Consider the following 21,608-nt stretch of genomic DNA (forward strand, 5'->3'; position numbering starts at 1 on the left):
GCTTTTTTTCTAGTTAATAACCTTTACTGGAATCAGAATTCCATAACCAAAGTTTCCTTCCTAGGACTGTATTTTTATACTTTGTGCTTTTACAGTGGTGTGGTAATGATGTGTTTTAAGCTGTTAAGACTTAACATTTGCAGCACTTTGGTGTAAGGATAGTGCTATGTAGTTATGTATTTTAAGAAGTCTTTATCGGAATGGAAGAAGAAAATAAGTGCAGGGATTGCATTAGATTCTCTTTGCATGAAAGTTCCATCCTGTAATCTGAACCAAAAAGTAGTGACTCTTTAAAATACTGGGCTCTTTATTTTCTTAGAGTTGTTGATGTAACTGTCTATCTGGCCTCCCATCTTTCTGTACCACCACTTCTGTCCCAGCACTTCTGTCCCATCATGAGCTGGAATTGAGAATTTTAGTTGATAATTTAGTAAAGATTATTATCTCTTACAGCTATTTAAAAGGCATATGTGTGTACCTTTTTCTAAGTGAGCTTTAAAATGAGAGGCATTTACTCTGGCAACAAAGGTCTGGAAAGTTTCTGGAAAAAAGCTGTGAAATTAATTAAATTAATAAATTAAGTATAATGCTACAGGCTGTATCAAAGACTAGCCTTACATTATAAAGTATGGAATTAAGGTTTATTGGCAAAGCAGAATATTTAGCATTTTAATTTGCTAGGTAAAGGATAAGCAAAACCTCCTTGTTGAGGTACAAAGTAAAGTAGAAGTGCGTAGCTAAACTTTGATGCTTTAATTCTATATATTCTTTACTGTTACTCTGAAGGATTTTTGGCAATGGCATGCAAACCTTTTCATGACTGTTAAGAGAGTGTTCTTGTGAAATTTTCATCTCTTTCAATTTAAAGGTATTCAACTATCTACACACAAAAGCATAGACTGCACCTTCATGAGAAAAATATATTATTTTCTGAAATCTGGGACCTCTTTGTGATTAAGTAGTTGGGTATTACCATGAACAACACAAACAACTGTAACGAGATCTTTTAAACTGTCCGTTTAGTTTTATTTTCCCTTTGGATCAGCCTGTTAGCATGATCTTGCAGTTACCTCCAGCAGCAGTACTAGCAAATCAGAAAGGCATTAGAGAGTGGGGGAACAGGAACAAGTGGCTGGAGAGGTGACAAAGTGTCAGAAATCCTGGCTGCCAGCATGACAGCCATCCCTCAGTTGTTGGACCTTGCCCTCAGGATTAGTGGCAGTTGCTGTAACACTGAATTAATGGTTTTGTTAGAAGTGTAGGGTTCGTGATGTTTCTGGGTTTGGAAAAAGGGATTAAAATATGGCTCCAGTTGCCTTTAAATTGCTGTTTTTTCATAGACTGAAGGAAGAAAGAAAATTTTGGAAAGGAGGAGCACGACTCTCCCCCACTTTTCTATAAGAACTGTAATGAAGAGTATAAAGTATTTTTGTTAACTATTATTACATGGTTTTAAAATTTTTATTGTTAAGGACATTTCAATTAAAATGGAGTAATCCCTGTGACTTCTATTATTTTAAGGCTGAAAAATTCTTACATTTAAATTCCTATAGTTGTCCCAGTAAAAAACTAATTGGCCAGATCCTCAGAGGTGAGGTTAACAGTAATGTTCGGCTCATGAGGCTCTGTCCCAGTGACTTTGATCTGTTGCGCGAAAGTGTGAATCTTAACGATCACTGATGTGCAAATATAGCAACCTGGTGAGCCACCTAATTGCTAGTTTGGCTTGAGCTTTTTATCTTTGTGTTTAGAAATGCAGACATTCATAAACACTTCAGTTGATCCTGGAGATTGCTATTTCATATTTAATAGGTAGAGGGTCTTATTGCATGAGACACAATTGAGGCCACATCATCACTTCCCTTCTGTGCCTTGGGTGACATTTTGAATACTGCACAGTAATGACTAATTTCCATATGATTGGGCACTTTTACTGCTAGCCAGGTATTTGGCTGCTGCCACAGCACAATAAGTTCTCTATTATCTCTGGCAACATGGGGAGCAGCATATGCCCAGCAATGGGAAAACTAGTGAGAGGTAGTATGGGATATACTGAGGAATGCAGTACATTTAGCTGTTCTCAGTTTTGTTCCATTGAGACTTTAATCTTTGTCTCCATGGTAGTCATTTTAGCATCTGTCTGCTACAGTCCCAGTTTGACACCTTTTCAGGTTGCTTATTATCTCAGGCAGGTGGGAAGTAAATCACAATGATGACTACCATCTTCTTCAGTAAAAGTGGATCTTGTAATGGGCTATTGGAGATGCAGAAAAATACGTAGGCGTGCCAGATATTGTTCTAGGAGTGATGTGGTGGAGCTCAAGATAGAGCTTTGCAGAATTTATTGGATCATTTGAAGCATAACAAGAACTCAAATTTAGGATTTTGGGGTAGCCCAGGTTCAGAAGTTGTTTATCTGTTTAGTCATTGTGCAGTGCTTCTGCATATTTCCAAGAACCAAGAAGTCTGGGAACAGTAGTCTCAGACATTTGGGACTAGCATGGCTTGCTGGGTTCAACATGGTTGCAGCCACACCAGACCCAGGCTGACTACTGGAAACAACTGAGCGTACATCCATCACACTTTTCCATGCTTGAGTTCCTGGGACAGATTTTAGGGTAAACTGTAGCACTGGATTGTAACTAAGTCTACACATAGACACCTAGATGTAATGTCTTTTCTCACGAAGAAAAAACCCTCATGGTAGTTTTAACTTGAGTCTATACCAGTATCATATCCCCAGTTCATTTGATAAATGGTCACTCTCAATTTGTAGCTGTTTGGTCAATAGATATTTCAATAGATACAATGAAATAAGGCACTGTGTCAAGGTTCGAAGAAGCTGTAGGGACATCTAATTTCCAGCACCAGAAGTTGGGCACTCCATGAGCAATCTGCTCTGCAATTTGTAAAAATTTGCTGAACTGGTAATAACCAAAACTCAAAATTTTGGTCTCTGACCTGGCTTCTTTTACCTTGAAACTATGTTTTACTGAAAAAATTCTTACCAGATCTACTTGAAGCTAGTTCAACAGTTTCTCTAGTATGTCTGGTAACTAAACTTCTGTATGCTTATCCAAATACTCCTCAAACACCTCTGTATCAAGAATATAGACCCACTTAAATAATGATAAATCTCAACTTCACAGAAGTTGCTTTCTTGATATGATTAAATTTCCCTGATATGATCCTAATGTAATTGCTGAATATACCAGAACTTAAAAACTACTTAAAAATATGTTAACATAAAATTAATAGCTTGTACTGTGCAGAGGTGTTTGCACTAATTTAAATGAACACTTTTTTCATAAGGATTATTTACTTTTCTACTAAGCCTACAGCCTTTTTTTTTTTTTTTTTTTTAATAAAAAACCCCAGGCAAATGCAGGACCAAATTTCATCACTGAAAGAAATAATGCAGATTTCAAAAAGTGCATGTCAGACTAGCGCATAACAAAAAATTAAACCTTATATTATCATTGTAATACATAGCAAATGCCATAACAAATGTGGGTTTTGAAAGGTAATATTGTATTTTTTATGTATCTTTGGCTGTTCATTAGCTATTGTTTTGATCCTTCTATCTTCTCTACTTGTTGCTATCACAAAAATCCTCCCTGCCAACAAAGTACATTCTTATTTTTTTCTGTTTTAATATCAGTGTTTCTGCACTGATGGATTCTATTTGAAGGAAAGTCATTTTAGCAAGATTTCAATGAAAATAAGGAAAAATATTTTGGATAGGAAAAAATACACATTGTTGATCTTAAGAAAAGGTTTGTAAAAGTAACAATTGGTGAACTAAGGAAAGGAGAAAGCATGCATCTGGAAAATGACTATACATCTCAGCACCAAGCTAAGTGGTGCAGTTGATATGGTAGAGGGACAGGATGCTGTACAGATGGACCTTGACAGGCTTGAGAAATGGGCCCATGCAAACCTCATGAAGTTCAACAAGGCCAAGTGTAAGGTCCTGCACCTGGGTCAGGGCAGTCACCTTTATCAGTACACACTGGGGGATTAATGGAGACTGAGAGAAGTCCTGAAGAGAAGGACTTAGGGATAGTAATGGACAGAAAATTGAACATGAGCTGGCAACGTGCACTTGCAGCCCAGAAGGACAATCGTATCCTGGGCTGCATAAAAACAAGTGTGGCCAGCATGTCAAGGGAGGTGATTCTTTCCCTCTATTCCACTCTGATGAGACCTCACCTGGGGTACTGCTTCTCACTCTGGGGCCTCCAGCACAAGAAATATGCGGACCTCTTAGAGTAGGTCCAGAGGAGGGCCACAAAAATGATCAGAGGGCTGGAACACCTCTCCTATAAAGAAAGGCTGAGAGAGTTGGTGTTGTTCAGCCTAGAGAAAAGAAGGCTCTGCGGAGACCTTATTGCAGCCTTTCAATATATAAAGTGAACTTATAAGGAAGATGATAGAGACTTTTTATGAGGGTCTGTACTGATAGGACAAGGGGTAACGGTTTTAAACTAAAAGAGGGTGGATTTACATTAGATATAAGGAAGAAATTTTTTTTTATGATGAGGGTGGTGAGACACTGGAACAGGTTGCCTGGAGGAATTGTGAATGCCCCATCATTGACAGTCTTCACAGTTGGGTTGGACAGGGCTCTGAGCAATCTCATTTAGTGCAAGATCAGGCATGGCAGGGAGGTTGGACTGGATGATCTTTAAAGGTCCATTCCAAACAAAACTATTCTATGATCTCCAGTGGGATTTGAATCTGAAGTTAAAAAATGTTTCTGAAAATCCTTACCGAATTCCTAAGAGAATGAAGTATGAGGATAGAATAGTTGGGAGCAGAGAAAAAAAGGTGCAGGAGAATTCAGGGGGAGGCAAGATTTCTGAATAATGCTTTCCACTTAATAAATAATAATGACTTTCATATTGATTGTGTCAAAGCCAGTCCCACCACTGTCACTGTAGGTCAGAACTTTTAAAGGGCAGCTTAGCCCTTACCTCAACATTGCGAGTACAGATCTATGCAAGCAGGCTATTCATAAGTCGGTCCCAAGCTCCAGAAGTGCAATGCAGAGGCAAAGTCATGATTTGTTAGTTCCCATGTAAAGTTAGTGTAGCTGTAATGAACAACAGTAGTGTGAACCGGTAGTTGCAAGCCTGCTTTTAGATCAAATGGAGTTAATGCCCATCAATATCAGCCTGGAGGTTCCCTGTCCTGCATTCAGTGCATAAAATCGAGATGCTTTTGGTGCCTTTTTCAAGAAAAGCGCTAGTAGGGGTTCTTCTTGCTGTACGGATGCAGGTGCTTAAGTTTCCACAGGAGCCAAACTGTGTAATCATGCCTGTCTATTTAGGGATTCCTATTTGCTTCCATAAGTAACTTCTCTACTTACTACACTGACTGTTGTAAACCTGACTTTGAAGCACTTAATTGCATCTATATATTGTGCCACGAGTTAATAGTGAGGATTTCACTCAAAGACCAAAGTATTTAGAAGTCAAGTTTTGACATGCTCAAATACTCTTCTGGATCCTGTCTTCAAGCCCTTTTTCAAAATAGGGCTCCTAGCTCTAGGAGTGTTAAACAGTTTTGTGTTGTGAGTGTCCTAGAAAAGCCTAATATCACAATAGTTCTGTATTCAGTGAAGCTATGCAGAATCATGGAAGGTTAAATATAGTAGGATGGGAAGTTTTCAGGATTAAAGTAGGATCTTTCATTTTCAGCTACTTGCTGAACCTTTTAACTTCATGACCGAGTAAGTGTAGGCCAGAATATTCACTGAAGAAACCTTTTAATTTTCAGTGCCTTTCAATTTTCTTTCACTTCTGGAAGATTCATTATCCCCAAGTTCTTATGCAGATGCTTGGCAAAGTTGATATTTCAGTCAAAAACACTGTGAGGTTATATTGCCTGAAGTTAATTCAAATTATATCTATGCAACTGTAATAAAAATAATTGAAACCTTAATGGATAATAAAAGAGACATATTAAAAGTTAAAAACTAGTGTTGGTGTAACCTGAGGATTTACAGCAGAGGAATATGTACTATTGTAATATGAATTTGTGAAATATATATTTGATACAGTTGTATTTTGCATTTGGTAGGATCTAATGAATACATACAGTTGAATAAATAGCACGTTATAGATCTATTCTGCTTTTTAATTTCATGAGAATTCAATTTTAAAATGCGATAACCCAAAGGTCAACCACAGAGAATAACTATGTTAGTAGCAATTGCACCAAATTATTAACTTAAATTTACTATGGCTTTTAAAGTTTGTCTTAATGTCAAGCATAGTGCTGGAGAACTAATAATACTAATTGAATTATGGTTCTAAAGTAATTAGAAATTCAGGATAAACAAAATTATTTTGTGTTTGTATGACTGTTGCTGGAGATGGTAAGCTCTACTTCATTAATTATTAAAGACCTCATATGTTCTGGTTTTAGTGCTGCTGGAGGCTGAAGTATTTTGTTTATCAAGGGATAAATCTTTTATAATGGTTTACCTCTGAAAGCAGATAAAGGATATGCATCACTTTTGTGACTTCCTTCATCCACAAGACATTTTTTAATTATAATTTCATATCAGCATTCGTATATAATGTCTAATACAAAACATGAATGGTAAGTAGATTGAACTATTTTAGCAAACTGAATCTCTGTTCAGTAATATTTGGGGTTCTTGAATTAGATTAAAATGTTGAGGTCAAATCATCAGTCAACAATTTAAATTGATTTTCCATCATTATAAGATTCTATACACTGTGATTCAGATAAACTGTACTTGTAGAGGAACTAGACAAAATTAATGGCTAATAAACTCGCCCCTCTTCGTATTATTTTTGTTGTCACTTAAATCTGTATGTCTGAATTTGGCTGAAAGCTTTGATGAAGATCCTTTCAGATACCTATCAGCTCCTGATAAATAACATCATGAGCCTGTATTATCTCCTGATTAGGGTGTTTTGGGTTTTTTTTTATCTTCAGATAAATCATACACTCTAATACACACACACAGAGGTCTACTTGTCCTTACTACTACAGAAGTTGAGAATGGTAATAAACAGGTTTCCCAGTCCTGGCAGTAGGCAGCTGCAATCCTTTATCCCAGCTGTGTTAGAACATGCAATTCTATCCCTCCCAGTGCAGTAAGAATTGTAAAAAGGAGTATAAAAAATTTAGAAAATTATAACTTCAAGACAAAAACCATAACTATGCAGCTACCCTCAGTCTACAGACAGAAGACACCTTCCTTCTGATTGTGCCTTCCTTTGGCTGAGCATCTCTGCACATCTCCTCAGACATCATGCTTACCAGCTCTTCTTGGGAAGCTTCTGGCAACTCACCTTCTTCTCAGTACCCTCTTTTTTACTTTGTACTATAGTCCCAGATAATCTGTAAACACCTGATACTAGCTAAAGATTTGAAGTGTGGTAGATCCATGTAGATCTCTGTATCCCAAACAGCTTGAGTTGTGTTTTATATAGGAAACATATAGTGTTTATTTGGAAAGTGGTTGTGGAATTCCTGTGTTCTACTTTTATCTGCTATTGAATTCATATATTATGGAATATGGCAATGCTCTGTGACGTCATTATTGGTTGTATTGTTTAATTACACAGAGAAAAAGACTGCATATCACTAATTTGGTATGCTTACCTAATCACTTCTGATCTAATCCTAATCTAATAACAGTTATTAATATATATCACCAAAACTTCTGTCATACTCTTGTTTCCTGAAATCACATCATTTTTGTTAGTGGAAGGATTGTCTAGTAATAAAAGACTTTAAACTGCAATGATATAAAAACTTCCATACTTTTTTAGAGTATTGTTAGGTTGGTATTTTTTTCTGGACTTACTAATTTTTAGAATCATTGCGCCTAAACAGCGGGCTTTCTTTGCAATGACGATCAAACTTGTATCTCTTCACACTAAACTGACTAGGACATGTTAAAAATAATAACAATCTCCCTTTTCTTTGTATGTGTAGATTCTTATCCATCCATTTCTTATCACTAACTGATCTTGTAATTTTTGAAAGAATGATATGTGTAAATAATTCACCACAGATTGCCATAAAAATATCCTGAGATCCTTATCTGCTTCAAGTCAAATGCTGGTCTGGTAACATCAGACTCTTGTGTACATGTTCCCAAGTACTATAGTCATTCCATTTATGAAGAGCTATGTACTAATACATGTGATTTGGTTTCATCAATTGCAGATTAAAATGGAGGTCTCAAGAATGGCCTTTGACACAGACTTCAATATACTGGCAGAGGATGAACAGGACTGTAAATAGTATTATGCACTGGGAGTTCTTTAGCAAAAAGTATATCAGTGAAGCATTTGGAAAAATATTGCAATAACCCATATTAAAATTTAGAATTTTAGTAGGCTTTCAGTAATGAGATAAATACTCCAGCTGCAAGATGCATATAGACTTTTACCATTCCCTTTATTTAGTGAAATTAAATAAACAGAAGGTGGGCACTGCTGTTTTTGTAATTATTAGATTATTTTTAGGCAATGTACTGTTCACTGAGTGTGGAAATTATGCTGAATACTAACATAACTCTCAGCTGAATCATTACAAGCTCCAGCTATACTGAAAATGACTTTGACCTGTCTATAATTACTATGTATGTTTGGACAGATTATGTTGCTCATATTCTACTATCTGTACACTCTCTTTGTTCATAAGGTGTGATTATATTAGTAGCAGTGATATTTATGCATTATTTATTTCTTCACATGAAGAGAAACTTCATGTTCATAAAATGTTACAGATGTACTTTTTCATTTAGATTTAATGAATACTCAAACTGAAAAGTAGGTGACGCTCATTTTTAAACCCAGTTCAGTCTTAACATGGTTTGAGAGTCTTAAGAAACATCTTTGCACAGCTGTATTCCTAAATTTAAATAATGGGTTATTCTTCAGAAGTGCTGTTTGTTGTAGCCTAGGACACATGTAGGAGGCTATTGTCACAACAGTTCAAGCACTTAAAGTCTTGATAAATCAGATGTTACCAGTTTTTGCTTCTTTTCTGTTTGGTTCCAAAGTCTGTCTATTCCTTCTAATATGGCAAAATTTCTTTTGCGCGAGATGGTTTTTCATTTTGTTTTGGTTTGTTTTCCCCTTAATTCCTCAAGTCTTTCTAAAAAAAAAAGTCATACAGCCTTAAATCTCTGCAGTGTTTTCTTCCTAATTTTATAATTTTCTTCTTGTTGTTAACCCTATTTAAGATTGTATTATTCAATGTAATTGCATGCCAGCTATTTCCTGTAACACCTGGTCAATTTTTTTATTGCCAGATGGTTGTGATGATGCAGAACAGAACACTGGGATGTTGCAGTAAATGTATTGGGGGGATATTATAGTGAAGTGGTTTTTATGCTCTTTTTTGACTTGAAGCTACAAAGAACCACCTCGGAGACACATTTGCCAATTGTGGTCACAGTATATCTTCCTGAAAGATGATAATCTTGGATTATCATTAATACTTTGTCACCTTTTTTCAAGCTTTCTATAGCAGACACTGCAAATAAGAGTCATCTCAAATTTTTCTGAAGTCAAGTTTCACCGTTTATGCCTTAAAAAATAACAATAATAAAATCTCTCCCTCTACCCTTTGCCCAATGCTGCATGCAGCCTATTAATGTAGAAGAAACTTATCTCACTCTAAGAGACTTTCGTGAATAATTACTGGTCAGACCAAGTTTGCCCTTTATAATCTTTTTTATTTTACTTTGTTCGGAAAATTATTCTGAAATTACTTTTGAAGCTGATTTTGTTACTTCTGGGCACTTCTGTAAATAGGAGTTGCATGGATCAAAGATGCTTGACATCAAACTAGTCAAGTTCAGTATCAAATAACTAATCTTGGTGCAGCAAATAACATATTCCCCGATGTGATGGAAAAGGCTTGTGCACACTGCTTGGTAAAATGTATTTTTATTACAAGTATATATTTAAAGTATAGCAATCTACTGCATTTTATAGAGTTTAAAATTGTCATAATAAAGCAAGGCATCGGGGTTTCTCTGTCGTTTTTCACCTGTTCTTTGAGCATTTTTTTCAAATACAGATATGACTTGGGAGACTTAGGGTGAGCTAGCCACAAGGCCAGAGCCATACCAGTCAAAGACATAATGTTTTTAATGGTGTTATGAAGAGGGATGGATACACCAGGTAGTCAGCCATTTCTATTTTACAACATGCTTGCATGTCCTGTATTGAGTATACACTCACACTGGTGTGGTCCTCTGTGATCCAGCTGCAACTTATGCTGTGGACCCAAGGAAAGGGGGCACTCACTGCTGCCCCTTGGTGTGCCAGGTCTTGCCTGGTGGCTCAGCCCCTATGCATTGACATCCCTTCCAAAGGCTCAGGCCCCTGGGCGTGGATATTCCCCCCACAGTGCTATCATCTTCACTATTGCTTTCTAACTTATATGGTTGATATCACTGGTCACGTCACCCTAGACCAATCTCCATATCTAAAGCCAATTAGTAGTTATTACCTGGGGTACTATTACGTCCTGCCCCCCCCTCCCCCACCTTGTCCCTCAAATGTGTCACAAGGATGAGAAACCTGTTAAAAATTCAGCTGTGCTTCTCTCTTTCTTTCTTGTGTGCATCTAATGTCTTAGAGCAGGGCAGATGTAGGCCAGAGCTTTTGTGTAAACTGTCTCTAAAACAATCATCCATGCTTGGTTTGTTTTCTCAGCACATACCAGCATCCTCTACTAAATCAGAGCTGAGCAGACATAGTCAAAGTCTCACGTATCTGCACAGTACTTCACCACAGGATGAGATGAACCCTGTTTTCTTCATGACGCTGTTCATCTCACAAGGTCAGCCTTAAAGTAATGTGGGTAATTTCAGGTACAAAGACATGGAGTTTCAGGCTTTGAATTTTATACAGAGTTGATTTATGTTTTGCCTGACACACTTGAATAGGTGTTAGGCTAGACAAGCACATAGAAAAGAAGAAATTTCCTGTTATATACCACCTGTTCTGAGCTACCTGTCTGCTAGAAAAGTTGTAAACCTGACTGCTTAACACAGGTTTACAACTTTAAATTCCTGCATCATTGTAAAGTGCCTGGGATAGTGTGGTCAATAAAGTCAATGTATTTGTTTTATAGAAATAAACCTCTTAGAATTGGTCTATGTAGCAGGCTATTATGTTCTTGAAAAGACATGTCAAAGGGAATACAAATAAACCATAAACTTTGAATCAAGGCCCCTTCTGCTCTGTCGCATTGTAGCTCTCGAGGCTGCAGGTGGGCTGCATGCGTACTTCCAGGCAGCAAGGGCTCCTATCTGAATCTGGAAGACAACAGACCTTTATCTCAGCACCAATAATCTCTGAGATAATGCTAGTCAGTTCTATTTGTAGTAGCATACATTCAGTTCACTAGGGTTTGGGCATAAAAACAAATGCATGTAGTTTCTGTCTTGCCCATTTCTCACTTGCTTGTTGTTTTTGTTACAGTATTGTTCTGCCTTTGCAAATCTGTGATCCTTCTTTTTTCTCTCCATCTCCCTACTCCACTCATTCTCTCTTCCTTTTGTTGACAGTTTTGATCCTACACTGTTCTCTCTGCTTCATGTCTGCTGTTCTGCTGTTTAAACAAAGCATCTCCTTTCTTGTCATTCAAAGAGATTCTACCTTCTGCCCACCTCAGTAATCTTCATTTCAATTATGCCTCCCTTCTCTTTCCCACCTTCTTGTTTCATATACATAATTTTGTTGTTCCACTCACATCATGACTCTATCTTTGTCACCGTATTCAACTTCTCCCCCACTTCATCCCTCTCCCCTGAATCTCTGTTTCCCCCATTCTTTCTGCTTCTTCCAGAATGCTCAATATCATCTTTCAAAAGATCACTAAATCTTAATCGCATCCTTTTCTTTTCAGCCCCTGCCTTTTACAGTGCAGAGAAAGGGAACAAAAATCAGCAGCAGAAGGTGAAGTTTAAGTCTGGAGAACAGAAACATTTGCAAGAGAGGAGGTTTCCAAAGGTGTAAACTCAAATGTCACACACTCTGAAAATGTCACATAGATGTCCTTATTTCAGAAAGTGTTCTAACATCTATTTTCTACTCTGTTCCTTATCCAGACTGTTAAACCCAGATTCATGAATAATTTCATAATTAGAATTAACCCATAGTATACTCCTTCCATTAGTTTTCAGTGCAAGTTTTCTACCACCTCTATATGCAAATATAATCTTCTGTTACATTTTCTGTCCTTTGTGCTGCAATGAAAAAGGAAGAAAATTATGTTCTGTTTTCTGAGTATAGTACTCTTAAGAGGGTCTATGTTGACTTTTGCTCTCTTTTCACTCATTTTGACTCAGAAATACAGTTTTCCTTTTAGCATTTAAACACTAGGACACAAAGATATTCAGTAAGTTTAGGTTTTCAATGTCTTCTTAAATTGCCTCTTTCAAAAGTCTGAGAGAGAAATTACTTATCCACTTTCGTGGATTCTTCACTGGTCAAAATGTCTGTATACTAAGATCAAAGAGGAAAGTGTATTCTGACCTGAGGATGTCTTACTAAAAATTACCAGTATTCTGTCAGTTTCCTCCTGTTGAAATAAAGTGCATCTTGGGTTACATATTTCAGTATATCTTTGTTACTACAGAAAAGATGAAGTTTTTCACTCAGCAATAGTCTACAGAAAAAGGTATTTGGGCTATAAAATGATTATCTTGAACTAGGTACCATCTAGAAAGGTGGTAGAAACTAGTAAAGACCCTGGAGACCAGGGATGGTACAGTCACTCTGAAAGGATGGATGAAAGTAAGGGAGAGGCTGTTGAAGTTCTTAACCAGCAGGTATCATACAGTTCTTTAGTGAAGGGTTCGATATAATAAATGGCATTTTAAAACATAGGTGGTAAGCTGAAGGCTGCTTTATAGCTTTTATTAACTGTGCGCTGTGTCAAAGATTTGAAAGATAAATATCTAAACTGTGGCAGTCAAAGGAGATGAAGCAATTGTAAGAACTTCCTTTTTTCAATGAAACACTGAAAAGCTTTGAAACCTTCCTTTTACTTTTTTTCTGTTTTCCATTTTAGTTATATCATGTAATGAAGACAGAAATGGCAGACTTGACTTTTGAGTCTGAATAAAGCTAGAATCTTGTCTGGAAAGCCATTAAAATTATAGGATAAAGCTTAACAATGAAGTGATGCTTTCTATGAATTTAAAGACAGTCTGCACAACATTTCAAATTACTCTACAACCACTGACTGTTTTGTTAGCAGGGTCTTGAATAATGTTTCTGGCACTGCTATTGTCTAATATAGTACATTCAAAATGGCCATTAACATTAAATTTCTTGTAACCAGGTATGGAAAATACTGACAGGAAGAGAAAGAAGATAAAATTATTGAAATGCAAATTGTACTTTTGAGCTGATGGGGGAGTTAATTAGTGTCAGTATTTGAGAGCAATAAACCTGCTCCCTGCACCCCCTATCTCTGCCATCTTTTCTGGCTATTTTGAGCAATGCTTTGCTGGTAAAGGATTCAGCTGGCATCAAAAGTTAGCAAGATTATTTTCCTTCTGTAGTGCCAAGTCCAGCAGTCATCTTGTGTATCTGTGGCAGTCATCACCATCTTTCTGCAACCCTAAGCCACCACTTCCAGAACCCTTTACTCACAGATGAAGCTGTTTCAGTTGGCACCTACCTCTCGTCTTCCTGGCAGTTTGTCCTCTGCATCAGACAAAGCAAAATCTTCTATGAGACATTTTAAATACCTCAGAACTACGGGGGACGGGGGGGTGAGAGGTAACATATCTATGTAAATTTCCAAGTAGTGCTCTATTATATCTTTTTTGTACTTTGGTCTTCTGCATGGACTTTTTAATTAATTTTTTGCAAAGTTGTTTATCTGATATTTTCTTCCTACACAGTGATTACCATTGCTTCTACACTATTAATTATGGTTTAGGTTTAGGCTTAATATTCTGGTAGGGGTTTATTGAGAATAATAATTTTTTTGATCAAACAAGACTAAAGATTTTGCACCCGTGATAAAATACATGCAATTCCCTGTGAAAAGTCTTGTGCTTTTGAAATGGAAACTTTTTTCATATTCATGTTTTTTTCTCCTGCAAATGTCTTTTTAGCTATTTAAGGGGAAAAAAAAAATCAGAACAATTCACTTTTAAAATGCCAAAATTAAAAGTTTCACCTTTCCTTTTCTTTTCTGAAAACCCCTTTTTGTCATGTTTGCTCCAAATTTTTGGACAATGACATTTGTATTTTTCTGCAAATAAATTACTATTTAAAAATACCCCACAGTTATTTCAATATATACAGGGGGTTTTGGCAGATTTTAGAAAGCTCAGGTGGGCTGTGGATTGAGCATGGAAAACACCTCTTTACAGGTCTGTGGCAGTCTGCATTCTTTATTTGATGATTTTTAGACTTTTTTCTTTTGTGAAATATAGTACTTCTTGTGATGGAAGCATCCTTGGCTTGCTCTGTCAATTACATGCAACCTTTTTCAATCTTATTTGTTTGTATAGCAGAAATTTTAGGGTTTGTTTTTTCTCTGTAAAAGCTTTCTTGGGAAGAGCAGTCTGCTCTGGCAGATGTTCAAAGACGATTATCTTCCTCATTTCCACCCTATTTAACCCCTGGAATGCTGCCTCCCCTCTGCACATTTCACACTGTGCAATCTTCACACTATGTAGACAACTTATAAAATGCAAAATTAGTTATTGCAAGAAACAGAGAAATGGTAATGATGATTGGTTCAAGCACAGTAAAATGATTCATATTCTTTAAAATACCTGTAAGAACTGACTACTCACTTTCAGGACACAAAAGTATAATTTGTTGTTGTCTTCAAAATTTATTAACATAGCATTATTATCTACACAGTAAACATAAAAACATGAATTTAAATAAGAGCCAGAATCAAATCGTAAATTCCAGTGACACATGATATACTTGAATTAAATTCCCTCAGTGTTTTCTAATAGTATTCCAATGAAGGGGTCATTGTTCTTTCTTGCTATTGGTTTAACAGATTTCTTAATGAAATACTACTAGAAATAGAGAGTTTGCCTTATAAGTGTGCTTATATTCTGAGTGTGCACAAAATGATTCAGTGAAGGCACAACATTCTTATAAACCACGGTTATGAAACAGCAAGCTCTGAAAAATAATTTTTGGAATCCAAGGTATTCCCAAGTGTTTTCTATCCAAAAGAATAACAGCTAATACACCTAATAATTTTTTTTCAATGTTATAACCCTGAACATTTCTATAATCCTTTTATTAGTTATGTATTTTTAACTTTTGGATTTAATGTGCCATCTTAGCTTTTTAAATTTTATTGACTATCAATTTTTAATATATTTTTTTTAAATACATTTTTTTATCAGATTCTGTTCACATGTATGGACAATTTTTAAGAAAATTATTTATAGCCCATTTATTCAAAAGACATGTAGTCCACACTTAAATAGCTTTGAAGTAACAGTATTGTTGTAGCTTGTGTACCTGCTTAATTTGGAAAATTCACTTTATTTCTGGACTGATTTAATAATTATTATTACCAAAATTATCCAGAAGAAATGTTTCTATTCATATAATGAACTGATGTGGCAGTAATGATATGCCTGTCTGCTTTGGTTATAATGTTTGAATGTTCACTTCTGCCTGAATAGACAGCAGAGCAAAAGTAGGTAAGAAGGTGGAAAGAACTGACTATGTAGCTTCTCTAAGGGAAGGTCACAAAAAGTTGTAACACATTTCATCATCCATGCATTATATACTTAATTTTTTTTAATTTTCTGAATACAATTGTTTAGTATTTTTAATAGTAAGGAGCTCCTGTTACTTTCAGATTTTGTTCTGTTCTGTTGTGAGGACTCCAGTATCTTCACATCTGACCAGATAGGTGGGACCTTGTGACTTGACAGCATGTTACTAGTGGTGGCCTTTTTAAGCAATTATCTGACAGACAGGAAGTAAGCTGAAGCTGACTGAGGCAAAAGGAAATTTTTAGGTCAAGCAAATAAAGAAATTTTGTATTGTTATGTATTTCCTATAAACATACAAACAGTCACTGGTGATGCCAGATAATTGACTTTTTTTTTTTATGTATTCAATAGTTTGCCAGTAAATTAGGAAAAAACCTATACCTTTCTATTCTATTTGTCAACCATCAGAGAATTTGATCCTCCTTCTTCAGATTTCATATCACCTGCTGTAATACACAGACAACCACTGCTGTAACGATCTAAAGGCTTTCTCTGTCTACCTACAAGCAGGCTCTTCCTCTTATGAGTTAACAGCTATTTCACGATTTTCATTATTATCTTCCTTAGACTACCTTTTGCCAATCTCTTTTAATATCCATTCAACTACACACTGAAACGTGGGCAAAAAAACCCTCCAGACAGCTTGATAGCTCTCTGTCAATGTAATCTTAGACTTGGGAGTGGTTACGTGAAGTCAAAACCTGGAAAGTGAGCAACTACATAGGCTGTAAGAGATGTTAGTTAAGGGGGTGGGGGTGTGTGTGTATACCTTTGTATGTCTCTATCTATGTAATATCTATAAAACACAAAAAGTTTACATTCTCCATACTCTCTTTTGACAGATTGTCACTTTGGTTTATAGCCAAAGTGACAGATACTTTGCAGTTAGTGATGTTTCCTGATATTTCAGAAATCTAGGGCATTAGGATGACCTTCACCTTCCTCAGAAATGCTGGAGATGTGGCTTTTGTTGTGAATTTTAAGGTCGGTTTAAACTGTGTTGAAGGGTGTTGGGAAGTAATTTGTGGCATGTGGTGAGCTTAGGTGTGGAGTAGAGTTCCTTGAAAAATACCCACTATGTGTCTGTGAAGTGCTTCCCTTCACAGTTTGCTTTCAGGTTAAAATGAACCTGTGTTTGTCATCTCCAAGCTTTGATTATTTCAATTCATGTTATTTCAGAGTGAATTTCCTGAAAGAGGTGTAGACAGTTGCAGAGCAAAACATTGAGTGCCCAAAGTCAGTTCTTCTATACAGAAACCTCTGGGATGCCTCATTAACTGAACAAAAGAAGGAACAGGTCACCAGGCATATGACTGGAACAAAAATTCCATAAGTAACAAGAGATTTTTTGTATTTCAAGTATTTAGTATTTATCCTTTCCCTTTCTAAATATTTTTACATTGCCACTTAGGAAAGAAATGAGGTGTTTAAGAGATGATTCATATAAACTACATCTTTATTAATGTATATTGAAGATTTACTCAGCAAGAAATCAAGCCCTGCAGACTGTCATTCCTTTTTTATCACTTCCACTTGTTTGAAGGTTGCCTTTAAATTTTCCTGTTCAAGCTGTGTATTTGTTAGCCAGTGGCCCTCTGTGTGTTATGTGGTTGCACACACCTCTAACTTATCTCTGTATTTGAAATTCACCCAGTAAGAACTGCTTTCCAGTGCTTTCTATTTTTAGCCCAATTCTCCATCTGCCCTGTCAAGCTGAGTGGTTGTATAAACAATGATATGTTTTCCCAGTCTGGCTTTGATTTTCAATTAAAACACAAATACAAGGCAAAAAGCATACTTACTCATTTTTATGTATCCTGAATGTTCATGTACTCAAAGTATAATTTTTCTATACAGTTTCCTACAAGTAGGCAAATATAAAATACCAGTTCCTGTAGTTTCTGAAGTAGCATAACTTCATAAATCTGAAATTTGCTTGTAGAGTGAATATGTTAATAATGGTTGGCAGGACTACTCAACCAATATATATACATATAGATGCTTCCCACCCACCCCCCCCCATACTTTCTACAGGATGGAGCAACCAGGGGAGTTGTAGATTTGCTAAAAACTGCGATGGATAATGGAATCGTTTGTCCAAATGTACACTTTCAAAGTGCAATGTTTGAAGAAACAGTGACTTCTTGCATTTTAATTTTTTGTTTTACCCAGTGTGTTCTATTAAAAGGGACAGATTTTGAAGAGAAGTATAAATATTAACTATCTTTTTCCCACTTTTCATGTTGTCCTTGGCTTTTTGAAAATATGAAGCAAAATGAAAATGAAAGAAGAAGAATCCAAGCATGAAAGCGTGACTGTCATTTCTGTTTGGCAAGTTAAGGCCAAACATCATTACCTCCCTGGTTGCTTTTGAATATTGCACTTATTCTTGATAGCTCATGAGTTATAAACTTTCCAGCTTTTGATCTGCTATTCATGTCAGGAGTCTTAGCTAGAAACCACTTGAGAACACCCAACTTCAGAGTCAGTCAGTAGGAAAAGTAGTGCTGTCAGGGCCATGCAGAGCAATTGAAAGGGCTGGTTGAGGGGTGCTCTTTGGGCAATAAGCAGTCTACCTGTCGCTCAGCATGACTGTGGCTGCCAGGAATGCCAGAGAACTCATTACAAATGGACTTGCTGGCAATCAGAGATGTGTCAGAGCTCTTCAAAGCTTGTGCAGAGCCTGTTACAGGTAGCATAACAGCCCAGTTGGAGTAGATGGTAAATATAATTGCTGAAAAAATGACGGGGTACTGAGGCTAGTACAGAGACCAGTGGTGATTAGATACTGCTGGATCCCACAATACAGTAGGAAGCTAATCCTTCAGACCTCTGTGAGTGTATTAGCCCATGCTGGTTGGAGTCAAATCAGTAACACATTCACTCTTTACATTGTCACTTTAATGGAGATATCACATTTTCCTAAAAATACAGGAAGGAAAAAAAAAAAAAAAAGCTCTTGCCCACCGTGTTGTATTTAGTAAATCATTCCTCTATGAAGAAATGCAACAGCAGTCACCATCTGAAGTGTTTAAAGACTACATCTTTCAACTAATCCAGTGCAGGAGAATTAAAGATGTTTGGTTTCTACAAATTTTTCTCTGCAGTTCAATCTTACAGGTAGATTACAGCATGTTCAAAAAGAACTGAGATCAAACAGGAACTTTTTGTTCAACAGAGACTTTAGTAATGATCTTTCTTCTCTTATTCATACAAAGCTAGTAGAATTCATTTGATTTGGTATGGATGAGGCTTGCACTACAGGCATGGCACAAACCAGCTAGTTGCTAAGTGAGCAATTTGTGATGTAAGTAACTAAACAAGCTTCTTGTAAAGATCAGTTTAGTGAACAACAGTTGTGTCTGTTGAATAAAGCACTGAATGATGTTTGACTTTCAGTCATTAAGAGGTTAGATTTTTTTGCTTTTGGGGGGATCAGCTTGCTTATTGCATTTTGTAACTTTTGTGTTGCAATGGCAGAAAACTGTTTATAATTTATTTGGTTCCAATTTCCTGCAAGGTCTTTGTGGCAACACCAGAAAGAGAGGCAATATGGATACTTTTTAGAGGTGCAAAATGGATTTCAGGAAACTTTCCCAAAAGATAAATTTATCAGGGGTTTTGTTGAAGTTAGAAAACAAATCTTTTCCAGCCAAAACTACTATTACACATTATTATGTCTGTAACTTCTTACAGTGTTTTCAGACACTGACTTCTAATTTTCTTCACAATTTCTATCACTGGTATAGCATAAACAATGAGTACAGTGGTGAGAACATGTAGAGGTGAGGAATCAACTTCAAATAGAAGCAAATTACCAAGAAGGAGGACCATTTTTTTTGTTTTAAGGTCTTTTGACAGGGAGGTTACGTCATTGTCTTTGTCTTTTCCATATACTTTGCCAGTAAATTAAGCAATGTCAAGGTTTATTTTATTATGTTTAAAACACCATTATTCTAAAGAGATTTGTAAACATTCTGATGAAGATTTAGACAGATTGAGGAAAGCAAATATTTTATGGAGAAGTTCAGCAAAAAGCACAAGTCCCTCTAACTAAGGACTCACTTCCTTTTAGGAAAAATTAGTTCTGATTTTATATCTAAGTAATAATTCTAAGAAACAATTCTTCTAAGAAATATTTAGTATTTTTATTTTATCTTCTCTCCTTTCTCTATTTTTTTTTACTAAAATTTTCCTTTCTGAATTCTATCAGATCAACTATCATACATGTGTGTTCAGAGAGAAAGTAATGTTTCACATATGCCAATACTATTTGCATCTGAAGTCACTAGAATGCCATCTGTGTAATCCTTCATAATTTTATTGTTTAAAAAACCACAAAATTTCAAAATAGCAAAATCCTCTACGAAGCAGAATTTTCCTTTTTCTGTCCAGCTTCAGGCATTATGCCAGACTCCTACTACTACTAAGAATGGTAGCCATGGTAAAAATTTCAGAGAAAATGAAAACTGGCAAATATTTCCTGCATAATGACTTAGATGTTAGAGGGAAGCAAGGGCAGATGGCAGCAGCTGAACAAATCAATGTTGATTCTGTAGTGATCAGTTTTTCCCCTAAGGAAAAATTCTTAGTTGAAGGTGAGAGCTTAGCACCTCTTTCCCCTTTCCTCTTTAGACGGTTTGCAATGCCACCCATGGATCTCAGAGGAAAATGGGGAATCTGGTCAGGAGCACTTAGTACTCCAAAGTAATTTAGTGAAAATGATACATATATTATAGTCAGGTTTCAGTTCCTATAGGAGGTGTAAGAAGAGAGCCAATTTATTGAGTTCCTATCTTTTTTATTAACTGAGGTAATATACTATTCTCACTCAATTTATAATCTCTGAAGATCTGAAAGTTCAAAATTCAGCCAAATTTTAAAAAGATGCATCTAAAATTTGAATGTTGAAAATGGAAAAATAAACTGAGAAGACTAGAGTATGTAGCTGTAGTAGTAAGAGCGGCTGGATTTAGCACACATCAGACAAATTTATTCCATGCTGCAAGATCCAACAGTGAATATTCAGGTGGCCCAACTGATTTCCATGGAGCTGAAGGTACGCTGCCATTCACTAACAAACTCTTTAGACAAAAGCTAACTTCAGATAACTGGACAACTAAAGTCACACCTTTGACTGCTGTATAGTGATACTTTGATTTTCAGATTACTAGAAATGTTATTTTGAGCAAGTAATGAATAGTTTTATTCAGATCACCTTTACAAATTTCTCTTTGGAAAATTAAAGAAATTGCTAGAACATATTCAGGTTATCTTTTCTTCTCTCTTAGAATTTGTATTACTAATTATATGGGAGCAGAGAAAGGGACAAAATAAAAATAATTTTGAATGAGACAGAAATAATTAACATTTTCATTTGTGTGTAAATTGTCCACTTTTTGTCGGTTTTGTGATGATATTATTTTGATTTTGGTGTGGGGAATTCTTTTTTGTTGATGTGAGTGAAGATTTTGTGTGATGAATGTAGATTTTAATGATAGTTCTTAAAAATGTGATGCACAGAGGCGAGGGGTGGAATGTATTGGTTTTGTGTGGCAAGGTTTTGGTAGCGGGGGGGGTTACAGGGGTGGCTTCTGTAAGAAGCTGCTGGAAGCTTCCCCTGTGTTCGAGAGAGCCCATACCAGCCGGCTCTAAGACGGACCCGCCGCCGGCCAAGGCCGAGCCAATCAGTGGTAGTGGTAACGCCTCTGTGATAACATTTTTAAGAAGGAAAAAAGTTGGGAGGGCGGTATTTCGGCAGCCGGAGAGAGGAGTGAGAACATGTAAGAGAAACAACCCTGCGGACACCAAGGTCAGT

The sequence above is a fragment of the Harpia harpyja genome, chromosome 8 (genome assembly GCF_026419915.1).
Source record: "Harpia harpyja isolate bHarHar1 chromosome 8, bHarHar1 primary haplotype, whole genome shotgun sequence".
In the NCBI taxonomy this organism is placed as follows: domain Eukaryota; kingdom Metazoa; phylum Chordata; class Aves; order Accipitriformes; family Accipitridae; genus Harpia; species Harpia harpyja.